The following is a 16,074-nucleotide window of genomic DNA, read 5'->3' on the forward strand; positions in this document are numbered from 1 at the left end:
CAGGGTGTTCTTTGACTCTAAATCCCCTGTGGAACATATGTCTTGATGAACTATGTAAGGAAAATATACTTCACCTCAATTGATTACAGTTTCAAAGTCCCTACCCTAAAAGAAATACTGAGTTACAGAAAGCTCACGGTTCACTGTTTTTGATAAGCTTTTGCTGACAATTTTGGGTGGAACAACTTATTTCCCCATGACTAAATTTTTTTTAAAAAAAGCTCTCCATTCCTTGTCCCTCACTTTATCAACAACTGTCCTCCTCATCCTTGTCTGAGCTTCTCTAAGACACATCTCTAAATCCCTTGTCTTTTTACTATCACCAGCTTGTTGCCCTTTTGTGTATGACTGTCTCCTCTACACAAGTCAGTAACAGTTGTTGGATTTACAATGTGTTATTGTATGTCCCACAGTCCCTCAGTACACTGGGACTCCGACGCAACCTCCATTGATCATCTTCATCTCAGACTAAGGAGCCTTTTACGTAAGCAGGGTGTTGTTATTATATCTCCATATAGAAGCCATTTGATATTTCCTTGAATTATACCTGTAATTTATTCATGCCCTTGAGTCTGGACTCTTGTTGTGAAAATCTTCCTCCCCGAATATTTTATCACACTCCTTCTGAGCCCCGCCAAGTAACCATCTTAATAGGAGCTCCTGAAGGCATAATTTCCTTCCCTAAGTGTGCCGCTATCTGTGCTTCTATGTACACTGGTAATGGAAACGACGCCTTTAAAGTAGCAAAAATGACCTTTTTTCTGCATTGGTCCCCAATACAGCCATGAAGTATACAGTATTTTACTTTCAAGGCAGTGCCATGAATAAAAACGGACAATGGTAAATGCACAAAGACCTGGTTATAACATCTTCAACAAAAAGGATGCTATAACCTTTTGAAGGATCTTGATCTCAAGTGGGAAAATATTAACATTAGAAATTTCACATTTTCACAGAAATTGAAGGTCCAACCATCTTTAACATATGAGAGATATAGGGCTCGGATTCCTCCTCTAAATCCCGATTCACTATTCGTATTGACAGTCATGAATGACTTCCGAATCGAATTGTTACTCCTTGTACTATTTTGACATAATAGTCTGCTTCTCCCTCCTGAAAGTTTTTCTTTTTAGTTCAAAATGGCTTACTTTAACCAGGATACCTTGTCGTAGCCGTGGCCAAAGGTAGGTTGGTTTTGTGCCTGTCGGTGCCATAAATACTTACTGCCTTTGACCAGCTGCCTCCTTTCGATCTAGCCAGCTGGCTACCCAGCCTATCCAGCCATTTTCTTTACCGCTTTATCCTCACAAGGGTGGTGGGCATGCTGGAGCCTATCCCAGCTATCTTTGGGCGAGAGGCGGGTACAGCCTGAACTGGTCGCCAGCCAATCGCAGGGCACATATAAACAAACAACCATTCGCACACACATTCACATCTATGGGCAATTTAGAGTCTCCAATCAACCTACCAAGCATGTTTTGGGGATGTGGGAGGAAACCGGAGTGCCTGGACAAAACGCATGCAGGCACGGGGAGAACATGCAAACTACACAAAGGCGGGGCCGGGATTTGAACCCCGGTCCTCAGAACTGTGAGGCAGATGCGCTAACCAGTCGGCCACCGTGCCGCCTACATAGCCTATATTTTATATATATTTTTTTTAAGTAAATGGGGCAAGGCAGCATTGCAGATCTTTTCAGAATAAAGTAAATAGTTTGTTATTATTTGATTCATTGTGATTCAAATCCAAAAATACTGATTCAGCGGCCTCAAATTCCAATTCTATCGCGGATTCTTGCACAGTCCTTGAGAGATGGAAATGCATAAAAATCAGAGGCCTTCATTGGGGATTTATCAGAGTTAATCTAACTCTTAATTCCACCATTATCCTGTTGTAATTATAAGAAACAATGAACGTGAACGAGCAGAGGTGTTGGTTCTGTTGAGTGAGGCTTACCGCTGTTACTTCTTGTGTTTTGGTAAGTTGTACTTAAGTTTTGTTCCATTGCTGTTGACCTGTTTGTAAACAACATATTTAGATCTTCTGTGACTGGTGTCGTGTGCCGTGTTACTAAATAACCAACTTCGGCGCTATATTTTGCAATTTTTCTGACCCCTGCAATATTTTTTTTGTCACTGACGACTGATTTTATTTCATGTTTTAAAAAAAAAAAAAAAAAGAGCTTACTTCGGCACATCAAATCGAAGTGATTGTGGAGGATCCGCAACAAAACAGTTTGAATAGTTTTTTCCCATTGATTTATTCAACAATATTGTGAATGGCTGCGGAAGAATACCACCAGTGCATTCTCCAAACGGTAATCAAAGAAGCTTGAATGTGGCTGCATTTGCATTTCTCCTCCCAAGCATTGCCAGCATCATTACTGTTATCATTGTATGCTAAGACAACATAGGGTGTCCTGGCTGGTGCACCTGTGTTATAAACCATTAAATTAAGTGATGTGGGGTTGCCATGGCAATGATAGATCCCAATTTTCCCTATTACATCCCAAGTTCACCAGCTGTTAATATGAACGTATTACATATTGTTGCTTTAATTTCTATCATGTGCTGTAAAAGGAGTTCTGTATTATTTTTTGCTTATTAGACTCATTTTCAATTGTTTTGCAATACCAGCGTGTCCAATTTAGAGAGAACCAGAGAAGAAAAGTGCAAATGTTTGCAAGATCTGCAAGAAAGCAGCGTCCCCCATATTAACCCAGTTTTGCAGAGGGAGACGTCGGCACCTAATTTGCTCACTTTGCAGATTGGTTAGCAGACAGCAAAATACAAAAATCTCACTCAAAGTCAGTGAGGAAATCACACAATCATGATTGAGCACAATTCAGGAGGCCCTCAAGATGTTAATTATGATATTTCTGACCTCAACTCTTCTCTGTAGACCTGTGAAACTAAAATTACATTTTCGCACTTTAATCACACACAATAATTTGTTTCCCTTTTATTTTTTTAATGTAATGATTATTTATTGAGGATACATTTCTAACCGTACTGCTTGTGGTCAATGTTGCTTATTTTCTGCGGACTTGCATGTACTGCATTCGATCCCCTGAGCCCTTTGACACACATTTCAACCGCATACTTAATGGGGCCATAAATTATTAAGTCCTGAAATGAAATCTTTATCGAATCTATTGGTAGACAGACAATATATAACCTATTTTATGGTATCATAAAATATTTAACAGCCACACTTCAAACAGGTAAACCTAAATTGCTTTCACAAATCCTGCTTCACTAAACCTTAAATCCTTTTGCTTCTATCATTTCACACAGCACAAACCATAACTCACATCAATGGCTGTCAAATTAAAACATGTATGTTAATTTTTGTACAAAAGCTCACGGGGCTTTCTTCTTGTGTTTTCGTCCTTGTTTTTCCTCTTGCCGTTCTCGCTCACCCTGTTCTGGTGACATTAGCTCATTAGTCTGACTGCTCTCAGAGAGGACTAATGAGCCAACGTACCTTATATTGCATACTGCATTTCAGTCTGGCGGGTACAAGGAGGGATTCCATTATAATTAATTTGACTTTATTGTGTCACTAACCACCACATAGTGCCCAATCCCTTCCAAAGTCAGACAAACTTTTAACATTTCACTGTCTGCGCTCTCGGGAGAAATATTAACCAATTTTTTTTGTTTCTTTCAGTCAGAAGTAGGCAGAATAGTCTGCACCGTGCCTTTGAATGCTCTACATTATTGATATGAACCAAGGGTAAAAGGACAAGGGACTAGGGACTGATAAAGTGAGGCACTTATGCATCCCATTTGCCTTGTAACAGGGATGAAACAATTCTCGACCAATCAATAGACATTAGTGTTTCTAGCTCCACCATTCATAAACATTTGTACAGATAAAATCTTCCTGTTATACAGACACCAGCTTTGAAAAAATACCTGGTCCAAACTGCAGGAGAGAAAGTGGACGTCTTGGCCACTTGGAAGACATAGTAGTATTCAATGTATACGATCTATCCATCTATGTGTCTGCCTGTCTGTCTGACTCTCTGATGTTGTAGGGCTGTCCTGGTTGACACGCCTCTGTAACATCGCTTAGACATGGGGATAGTGGCTCTGGATTGGCAGACTGGGGTGGTGGTCCCCGTTTTTAAGAAGGGGGACTGGAGGGTGTTTTCCAACTACAGGGGGATCACACTCCTCAGCCTCCCTGGTAAGGTCTATTCAGGGGTGCTGGAGAGGAGGGTCCATTCGGGAAGTCGAATCTCAGATTCAGGAGGAGCACTGTGGTTTTTGTCCTGGCCGTGGAACAGTGGACCTGCGCTACACCCTCGGCAGGGTCCTCGAGGGAGCATTGGAGTTAGCCCAACCAGTCTACATGTGTTTTGTGGACTTGGAGAAGGCGTTCGACCGTGTCCCTCGGGGAGTCCTGTGAGATTGCTTCGTGAGTATGGGGTACCGAAACCCCCTGATACAGGGCTGTTCGGTCCCCGTACGACCGGTGTCAGAGTTTGGTCCAAATTGCTGGCAGTAAGTCGGACTCGTTTCCGGTGAGGGTTGGACTCCGCCAAGGCTGCCCTTTGTCACCGATTCTGTTCGTAACTTTTATGGACAGAATTGTGAGGCGCAGTCGAGGCGTAGAGGTGGTCCGGTTTGGTGGCGTCAGTATTGCATCTCTGCTTTTTGCAGATGATGTGGTTTTGTTGTCTTCATCAAGGCGTGAGCTCCAACTGTCACTGGACTGGTTCGCAGCAGAGTGTGAAGCGGCGGGGATGACAATCAGCACCTCCAAATCTGAAACCATGATCCTCAGTCGCGAAAAGGTTGGAGAGCCCTCTCCAGGGTCAGGGATGAAATCCGAACCCAAGTAGAGGAGTTCTAATATCTTGACTCGAGGTCTTGTTCTCGAGTGAGGGAAGAATGGAACGGGAGATCGACAGGCGGATCGGTACAGCGTCTGCAGTGATGCGGACTTTGTATCGGTGAAGAAGGCGCTATGCCGAAAGGCAAAGCTCTCTATTTACCGGTCGATCTATGTTCCTACCCTCATCTATGGTCACGAGCTGTGGGTCATGACCGAAAGAACAAGATCCCGGATACAAGCGGCCGAAATGAGTTTCCTCTGCAGGGTGTCCAGGCTCTCCCTTTGAGATCATCCGGGAGGGCTCAAGGTCGAGCCGCTGCTCCTCCGCATTGAGAGGAGCCAGATGAGGTGGCTCGGGCATCTAATTAGGATGCCTCCTCGACGCCTCGCTGGTGAGATTTTCCAGGCATGTCCCACCGGGAGGAGACCCAGGGACGACCCAGGACACGGTGGAAAGACAGCTGGGAGACTATGTCTGTCTCCCAGCTGAAGGCTGGGGAAAGGGAATGTCTAGGCTTCTCTGCTAAAGCTACTGCCCCCGCTACCCGACCTCGGATAAGCGGAAGAAAATGGATATCTATCTATCTATCTATTGTGGGTATGGTAAGTATTCAGACCCCCTTAAATGTTTCACTCTTTGCTACAATGCAGCCTCCCCCCCCCCTCATTAAAGGACACACAGCACCCCATATTTGCAGAAAAAAAACTGAATTGTTGAAATTTTTGTAGATTTATTAAAAAATAAAAACTGAAATATCACACAGCCATAAGTATTCAGACCCTTTGCTGTGGCACTAGTATATTTAACTTGGGTGCTGCCCATTTCTTTTTATCATCTTTGAGATGGTTCTACACCTTCATTGGACTCCAGCTGTGTTTGATTATACTGATTGGACTTGATTAGGAAAGCCACACACCTGTCTATATAAAGACCTTACATCACAGTGCATGTCAAAGCAAATGAGAATCATGAGGTCAAAGGAACTGCCTGAAGAGCTCAGAGACAGAATTGTGGCAAGGCACAGACCTGGCCAAGGTTACAAAAACAATTCTGCTGCACTTAAGGTTCCTAAGAGCACAGCGGCCTCCATAATCTTTAAATGGAAGAAGTTTGGGATGACCAGAACCCTCCTAGAACTGGCCATCCAACCAAACTGAGCAATCAGGGCGAGAAGAGCCTTGGTTGGAGAGGGAGAGAAGAACCCAAAGATCACTGTGGCTGAGCTCCAGAGATGCAGTCGGGAGATGGGAGAAAGTTCTAGAAAGTCAAACATCACTGCAGCCCTCCAACAGTCGGGGCTTTATGGCAGAGTGGCCCAACGGAAACCTCTCCTCAGTGCAAGACACATGAAAGCCCGCATGGAGTTTGCAAAAAAAAAAAAAAAAAAAAAACACCTGAAGGACTCCAAGATGGTGAGAAATCAGATTCTCTGGTATAGTGAGACCAAGATAGAACTTTTTGGCCATAATTCTAAGTGGAATGTGTGGAGAAAAACAGGCACTGCTCATCACCTGTCCAATAGAGTCCCAACAGTGAAGCATGATGGTGGCAGTATCATGATGTAGGGGTGTCAGCATCATGATGTGGGGGTGTCAGCTGCAGGAACAGGACAACTAGTTGCAATCAAAGGAAAGATGAATGCAGCCAAGTACAGGATATCCCCTGGACGAAAACCTTCTCCAGAGTGCTCAGGACCTCAGACTGGGCTGAAGGTTCACCTTCCAACAAGACAATGACCCTAACCACACAGCTAAAATAACGAAGGAGTGACTCCGTGACTGTTTTCGAATGGCCCAGCCAGAACCCTGACTTAAACCCAATTGAACATCTCTGGAGAAAACTGAAAATGGCTGTCCACCAACGTTCACCATCCAACCTGGATATAATATATATATATATATATATATATATATATATATATATATATATAATTAATTTATTTATCGTATGATTTGCATAAAATGTGCTTGTGACTATTGACCTTTAAAATATGCAGTGCCAAAAGGTTTTTGTTTTTTGTTAAACTATTGAATCAAGGATACTCTTCTTTCACATTTAGTAACAATGCATGTTTGCCACACACTGCTATAAAAACAATAGACAAACTAGACTGAGGCTTGAACTTGTCCTTTAAAATGTGCACTCAATAACAAAAGAGACAAATGTGGCGAAGCTCATAATGGTCAGCTGTGAAGGAGATGGTCAATGGCCATTCAGCGGCTTTGTTTTGTGGTGTTATTTAGCAAATGTTACACTTGTGTTTTTAGTCGTAGTTGGTAAGGCCCACCCCAACCCATTTTTCCTTTGCTGTTTGTGAAATGTATTGATTGAGAAGCTCCTTCAGCTGCATTATATAATTATACACCCTTATGTGGAAGGAGTACTTGCAATTTCTGCAGCGACACCTGTGAAACAAAAAGGCATCTTCACACAAGTGAGTCATCTAAAGTTGACTGACAACTAGCAACGTACCTCATCTTCACTTTAACACATTTTTGAAGCTGCCAGTTTAAATAGCGAGTCCTTCAAGTTCACAGAAGGAGGTGCAAAAAAGACAAAGCAGAGGCTCTCATTCCCTGCAGCAGTATGTCATCCTGGCGGTAATTTGGTTTTAATGTCTGATTTAAGGACTCTTTAGCTGTGTTCGTGGTGCATATCAACAGCTACGTCACATCAGGCAGTGTGCCACTTTAATAGTCCTTCACTGCAGCTCCGGAAATCCAGCATGCAGAGCATCATAGCTTGTAGCAACTTTCAAGGCTTTTGCCATGCTGTAAAACCTCCTTAAATAATGCAAATTGAGGCGCTGCGCTGCCTGTGGCCTTGTTGCATAAAGCAGGTGGTGACAGACATTACTGGTCACCCCCAGTCCCTCCAACCCCGCCCCTCTGAGCGGGCATTTTCACGAGTGATTGTGCCCCTCGCAACAAGTACAGTATTAAACAAATCAAAATGGCTTTACCCCTTTAGCGTGGATAGATTTGGGGGAGATGTTAAGTGTGGCACAGGGGTGGCAACAAGAGCTTATGACATGCAGCAACTCAAAATCGGTTGTCAGTTTTCAAACAATGTATATCTTCCCAGACAGAGTTGAGGAGATATACTGATTACCACCACCCAAGATAGAGGGATGTGTATGTTTATTTCAAATTTGCACAGCTCAACTGTTTATTATAATCTGATTATTGAGACATAGCGTATATTATGGGTTGAACCGACTAGTCGATGCGTCGATTGATTTATTTATTGATGTTTTTTTGGATTTTTTTATTATTGATTTTTTTTTTTTCTATCCTCAAATACTAAAATCAGTGCACGCACATCTGAAAAGGCAAAGCCTTAAATCATCATTGTCAGCAAATTCACCAAACGCCTTCCTGTCACAGTGTCTTTGCACTGTACTATAGTGTCTTCTTAGACAATGAAACTAAGACAAGTGGTGGTTGATAAATAACCTCTTTATTGTAAAAATGAATGGTTAATAGCCCCTTTTCGGGAACTTCCAACAGTATATATCCTGGTAGTTTGAGTTCCCCATGTGTTTCTACAAAACGATCCCCCAGGGTCGTATTTAGTTCCTGCAAGCAACTATGATCTTCTCTGGACATTCCCGGAACTCTTGAGGGGGTAGACTGTGCTAACGAATGCTGATTGGTTGACACAGACGTTTGTCATTTGCGTCACATCTTGTTTACTTTTCACATTCCACAGAGCTGCTGCAGCTGCCATTACTGGATGTAGTTACAGTCTTTACAAGATGTTATTTTGAGAATGGAAGGAATGAGGAAGGATAGGTGGATAGAACCCCTGGCCTCGCACCGTTGTTCAGGCGGACGGCTCCTCCAGCTCGTGGTGTCGGCTCCGCCGCCGAGGAAGGCACGCATGCCCGCTTGGGCTCGCACTTCCCTTGCTGGCTGGCCTGCTCCTAAGCTAGATCGAGACAGCCCTGCCGACTCAGCCACCCTCTTGTGGACCCCGCCACCTCACCTGCTGCGACACCTCGCACGGCTTCGGCTACTAGCTACTAGCCGCTAGTAGCCGGACAATTCGCAGTGTAGTTGTCCAGTTCGCCATTGCCTCGATCTGTGCACTGCGTGTCGCATAACACTTCAGGGAAGATGCATTTTTCAGGGTGTTGGCATAGCCTGATGGCTAACTGCATGCTGTATATTGGTATAAATGGTCCAAGTTATTAATATGAAGGAACTGGCAATTGTGTCAAATAGTAACTATTGGAATGATGCTCAGTGGGAGAGGACCGACTAATGCCATATAGACCAAATTCGTACTTGGACTTGTTTTTAATCCTGCCCAAAAATGTGTACAACTGATATGGTGAAAAAACACTTTCACGCTATATCTAAAAAATTCGGTGCTAAATTGTTTTCCGTCTTTGCATGTTTTAAGCACTTATCTTCAAACATATTCAATGTATTCCGAAGAAAAAAAAAAACTGCAGCAGCTAAAGGTTTTGGCGGACATATCCCGAAGTCGCAACAGGCTACAAGGCAAGTCCTCAAGTTAACATGCAGATTGCAGCACCTCTGGAAGTTGGTGGATAGAACATAAACTCAGGACAATCATTATAAATTACAAAATAAATGACTTCAGAGTTTGAAAAAGTGTAAAAAAAAAATTTATAAATAAATACATTGTAAATTTGAATTGTGTATAGTGTGTTATAGAGACTGTGATTCAAATTTATTTGATTATTATAAAATAAACTCAGGCGTTAAAGGATTAAGAGTGTTAGTCTGTCATTTTGAGCATTTACCACCAATTACCACAGTTATATTCCAGTAGCTTGTCATTATTGAAGGTTCAAAATGTTTGAAAATGCAAATAGTCAGTTTGATGATAAGGTTCCAGAGCAAGAAGAAGATATGAATGAAGCATCTGAAGAAAAAAAAAAAAAAAAAAAAAAAAAATCAGAAAATCCTCTCATGAAAGACATTTAACGCCTAAAATGCAGGAATTGAAAGAGCAAGAGTTAATTCAAAAGGAGAAGTAGTTCATGGCAACATGAAAAGTGGAAATACAATGTAAGAGATAGTCGCAGAAGGTTAAAGCAAATGTGCTCTGAAGGTGACATGTATGACATGATGGATAAAGTTGAGAAGCTCCAGTGCGAAATAAAGCAGATATATGACAGTATCCGACGCCAAACAACACCAAGTCAAGAAATTCGGAGAAAAGTTGATTCGTGTCCCTAGGCGAGTTGACTCCTTCCACCACGCCGCCGAGCTATCCGCCTGGCCTCGCCACCGCCAGCCACACGTTTCCTGCCTCAACAACCTGCCGGCATATCTCAAGGACCATCTCCATACCCCTTTGTTCCACAAACTTTTCATCACAACCTCTCAGCCTACGCCTGCTCTTGGGTCCCGTCTGAATCAACACGTGACACCCATCTTCGAAATGATGCCTGGGTAAACAAATATATGAGCATAACTGTGTTTTCTCCTTTACGAAATAAAAGTAGGGGTGAACATTTCAAAATAAGAGCAAGTCAATAAAAAGAAAGTATTACATATTCAAATAAAGTGCTTAACTTCAGAATGATTCTTTGAAAAAAGTAACAAAATAGAGATTATACTTCATGTTTTGATCATATGGGTAGAAGCAAAATCATGCATTGCAAAAATACATTATACACAGTTGGAAGGGTTTTCCGGAATTTTGAGTTTAACTTTGGGGGTGCGTATTATTCATGAGAAATTGCGGTAAAATAGTATCCGGTCAAGGACCTAAATTAGTTGCATTGCTACTGTACTTTATAGCAGGACTGCATATATTGTAAATTATAGCAGGACTGTATATTGTTAAAATATTCTTCCACCTTGATGAAACCAAAATGTAGCCCAAACAATGGAGTTTAAGGACTTGTAACTCTCCTTCTACCATTATGTTCACTTCTCACAATATTGCAAGATTTGGCCAATACTGCACTGGTTTGCGCCTTCATGAGAGTTGAGACACAACAGAGGAAGAAACAATCATACAGGAAATTATTGGCTCATTTCCAGGTAATAAAGCCAGAGGGTCTTTAATATCAGTTATGCAAGAAAGATAATTGTTTTTACCAATCACATTTCTTTTCAAATTATATCCATGACACAGCTTGTGAATTTGTCATTAGACACTGGCTTGCGTCGCTGCTTCCCAACCCGTAAAAAAACAAAAGTGCAAAGAAATGCACAGCTTCACTGTCGTCACATTATTTTTAGTTTCCTTTGTAAAAAGTATATTTGATTGTAGTCACTTTTTTATTTACACATTAAGTATAGTTTGACTGGAATGTTAAGTGTACAAAGCCTTGTGGGTTAATTATTCAAACTGAAGTGCACAGTCAGAAATTGTCATGGAGGTAATGACTGACTCACTGAAGGACTTACAATCCTTCTTCTTTTCCTTTCGGCTTGTCCCGTTAGGGGTCGCCACAGCGCGTCATCCTTTTCCATGTAAGCCTATCTCCTGCATCCTCCTCTCGAATACCAACTGCCATCATGTCTTCCCTCACGACATCCATCAACCTTCTCTTTGGTCTTCCTCGAGCTCTCTTGCCTGGCAGCTCCATCCTCATCATCCTTCTTCCAATATACTCACTATTTCTCCTCTGGACGTGTCCAAACCATTGAAGTCTGCGCTCTCTAACTTCGTCTCCAAAACATCGAACCTCGACCGTCCCTCTGATGAGCTCATTTCTAATTTTATCCAACCTGGTCACTCCAAGAGCGAACCTCAACATCTTCATTTCCGCCACCTCCAGCTCTGCTTCCTGTTGTCTCTTCAGTGCCACTGTCTCTAATCCATACATCATGGCTGGCCTCACTACTGTTTTATAAACTTTGCCCTTCATCCTAGCAGAGACTCTTCTGTCACAGAACACACCTGACACCTTCCTCCACCCGTTCTAACCTGCTTAGACCCGTTTCTTCACTTCCTGACCACACTCACCATTGCTCTGGACGGTTGACCCCAAGTATTTAAAGTCCTCCACCCTTGCTACCGCTTCTCCCTGTAGCCTCATTCTTCCCCCACCAGCCCTCTCATTCATGCACATATATTCTGTTTTACTTAGGCTAATCTTCATTCCTCTTCTTTCCAGTACATGCCTCCATCTTTCTAACTGTTCTTCCAGCTGCTCCCTGCTTTCACTGCAGATCACAATGTCATCTGCAAACATCATGGTCCACGGGGATTCCAGTCTAACCTCATCTGTCAGCCTATCCATCACCACTGCAAAAAGGAAGGGGCTCAGGGCTTATCCCTGATGCAGTCCCACGTCCACCTTAAATTATTTTGTCACACCTACAGCACACCTCACCGCTGTTCTGCTACCCTCGTACATGTCCTGTATTATTCTAACAGACTTCTCTGCCACTCCAGACGTCTGCATGCAGTGCCACAGTTCCTCTCTGGGTACTCTGTCATAGGCTTTCTCTAGATCTACAAAGACACAATGTAGCTCCTTCTGACCTTCTCTGTACTTTTCCATCAACATCCTCAAGGCAAATAATGCATCTGTGGTACTCTTTCTAGGCATGAAACCATACTGTTGCTCGCAAATACTCACTTCTGTCCTGAGTCTAGCCTCCACTACTCTTTCCCATAACTTCATTGTGTGGCTCATCAACTTTATTCCTCTATAGTTGCCACAGCTCTGCACATCACCTTTGTTCTTAAAAATGGGCACCAGTACACTTTTCCTCCATTCCTCAGGCATCTTCTCACGCACTAGAATTCTATTGAACAAGCTGGTCAAAAACTTCACAGCCACCTCTCCTAGATGCTTCCATACCTCCACAGGAATGTCATCAGGACCAACTGCCTTTCCATTTTTCATCCTCTTTAATGCCTTTCTAATGTCCCCCTTACTAATCATTGCCACTTCCTGGTCCACCACACTTACCTCTTCTACTCTCCCTTCTCTATCATTTTCCTCATTCATCAACTCCTCGAAGTAGTCTTTCCATCTAGCAAGCACACTGCTGGCACCAGTCAACGTATTTCCATCTCTATCCTTAATCACCCTAACCTGCTGCACATCCTTCCCATCTCTATCCCTCTGTCTGGCCAGCCTGTATAGATCCTTTTCTCCTTCTTTAGTGTCCAACCTGCCATACATGTCATCATATGCCTCTTGTTTTGCCTTTGCCACCTCTACCTTTGCCCTGTGTCGCATCTCAATGTATTCCTTTCGCCTCTCCTCGGTCCTCTCAGTGTCCCACTTCTTCTTAGCTAACCTTTTTCCTTGTATGATTTCCTGTACTGTGAGGTTCCACCACCAAGTCTCATTCTCTCCTTTCCTGCCAGAAGATACACCAAGTACTCTCCTGCCTGCTTCTCTGATCACCTTGGCTGCAGTGGTCCAGTCTTCTGGAAGCTCCTGCCGTCCACCGAGAGCCTGTATCACCTCTTCCCGAAAAGCTGCACAACACTCGTCCTGTCTCAGCTTCCACCACATGGTTCTCTTCTCTGCCTTTGTCTTCCTAATTGTCCTCCCCACCACCAGAGTCATTCTACACACCACCATCCTATGCTGTCTAGCCACACTCTCCCCTACCACTACCTTACAGTTGGTAACCTCCTTTAGATTACATCGTCTGCACAAGATGTAATCCACCTGTGTGCTTCTACCTCCGCTCTTGTAGGTCACCCTATGTTCGTGCCTCTTCTGAAAAAAAGTGTTCACTACAGCCATTTGCATCCTTGTTGCAAAGTCTACCACCATCTGTCCCTCCAAGTTCCTTTCCTGGATGCCGTACTTACCCATCACTTCTTCATCACCCCTATTACCTTCACCAACATGTCCATTACAATCAGCACCAATTACGACTCTCTCTCTGTCTGGGATGCTCAGAACTACATCATCTAGCTCCTTCCAGAATTTCTCTTTCACCTCTAGGTCACATCCTACCTGTGGGGCATAGCCACTAATCACATTACACATAACACCCTCAATTTCAAATTTCAGCCTCATCACTCGATCTGATACTCTTTTCACCTCCAAGACATTCTTAGCCAACTCTTCTTTCAAAATAACCCCGACTCCATTTCTCTTCCCATCTACACCATGGTAAAATAATTTAAACCCTGCCCCTAAACTTCTAGCCTTACTGCCTTTCCACCTGGTCTCCTGGACACACAATATATCAACCTTTCTCCTAATCATCATGTCAACCAACTCACGAGATTTTCCTGTCATAGTCCCAACATTCAAAGTCCCCACATTCAGTTCTAGGCTCTGTGTTTTCCTCTTCTCTTTCTGCCGAAGAACCCGCTTTCCACCTCTTCTTCTTTGACTTCGACCCACAGTAGCTGAATTTCCAACGGCGCCCCGCAGGTTGACGGCGCCGGTGGCGGACGTTGTTAACCCGGGCCACGACCGATCCGGTATGGAATTCTTTGGATGAACGCTCATATTTGTTTGGCAAGGTTTTAAGCCGGATGCCCTAAGTTACCTTTTCAAAGTAACTGGGGCCACACTGATCGCAAATTATTAGCTTTAGTTGGGCACTTATGGTACAGACCTTATATTGAGCTGGTAGCCGTTACTACCTGATCAGCTGTTAAATTCCGCCACTGTAAACAACCATCCTGACCTTTCTCTGCATCATCTTGAAAAGTTTACCACCATGCTTTCTCCAATGTCAACCCCACAAGGAGCCTCACCTGCCTTTCAAATCTCTACTGGAATCTTCCATTAATGTTGCTGTTCAATATCAAGCTGGCCAGCAATCAACTGGTGGCCAACGCTAGCTTCTCCTCTGCTAACATAGCGGCTTAAAAGGAGGAGGGTGCTTAGCCAGCATTTTGGGCCATTACAGAAAGTGCGAATGAGTGAGTATAAAAAGAGAAAAAGAAAATAGCTGTTAGGTTACACAGACAAAATATGAATCAATGAATTACAATAGGCGGCATTCACAGAAGTTTGATTGTCTTTGTTTAGCTTCATCGTTATAGCTTTCTGGTGCGATTTTGGTTCACGCATTTGGTTCCTGTCTTCATTCCCTTGTGTCTGTCTATTGTCTCCATAATAGTTTCACCTTGTGTGTCCGCCTTCTAATGTCTTCTCCAATGAGCTCAGGTGTGCCTCGTCGTTTTATTAGTCTCTATGTATTTAGTTCAGCTTTCTGTTCACTCATGGTCTTTTCCTCATATTTTTTACACTCCTCATACTGCTTGTTACTTTTTTTGAGTCTGTACATTTTAATTACATTTTCATATTTTGGTGCAGGAATCAGGGACATTTACTCTACAGAAGACTACAGAGAAGCACTATCATGTTAAAGACGAAAGGTAAGCAGAAATGCAGTTTTAGCACAGATAAGCATTAGCAAACAGCTTTATTATTTTTGGCTTCTGATAACTGGCACATATTAAAATATTCTGAAAAAGTTATCAATGTGGGGGTAGTAGGTGTTTTTGTGTTAAGCGATGTGTCCGCTGCATGCTCCATTTGCATTGGTCTGCACACTTATTGCACAATAAGTGTAATCCAGTGGCTTGGTGCTGCCTTCACGAGTGAACAGTGGACAGTTGTTGGCACCTCACGTCTGTTCCACTGTAATTCATATACAGGAAGTCCTCGATTTACGAACGAGTTCCGTTCCTACGCTGGCAACGTAACACGAATTTCCGCGTAAGTCGGATTTCACCGTTAAAGTCGAAACTTACGGCGAAATACTTCTGTTACGGGTATTGTCCCACGTGATTGTGACAGCACGCTCAGTGTGTGTGGGCATGTGCGTCGATGTGTGAGTGAGACGGACTGCGCAGGCGTCGTCCGGCGGGACTGCGAAGGAGGAAGGAGTGCGCGCAGGTGCGAGTGTGTACAGTGGCAAGTGTAGTGACGGCGACTGGGGAAGAGTACCGATTAGCGCAGGACCCGTTGACGTTGAATGTGCAGAGGAGCTAATAAAGCCATTAAAGCAGCAAATCGGTGCTTCGTGTCTTTATTGTTGCCGCCACCCAGCTCAGCTGTGCAATGAGAGAAGGGAGTTAAGCCCTGCGTCTCCCGACCACGGTCAGGTGAACGTAGCAGGAAAGGTTAACACTTCGTATAAAGAATCTAAAATACATTAAAATAAAAAATAAGATGCTGTACGGCGGCACAGTGGGCGACTGGTTAGAGCGTCAGCCTCACAGTTCTGAGGACCCGGGTTCAATCCCCGGCCCCGCCTGTGTGGAGTTTGCATGTCTCTCCCCGTGCCTGCGTGGGTTTT

Source organism: Phycodurus eques, chromosome 1 (assembly GCF_024500275.1).
Source record: "Phycodurus eques isolate BA_2022a chromosome 1, UOR_Pequ_1.1, whole genome shotgun sequence".
NCBI classification, from domain to species: domain Eukaryota; kingdom Metazoa; phylum Chordata; class Actinopteri; order Syngnathiformes; family Syngnathidae; genus Phycodurus; species Phycodurus eques.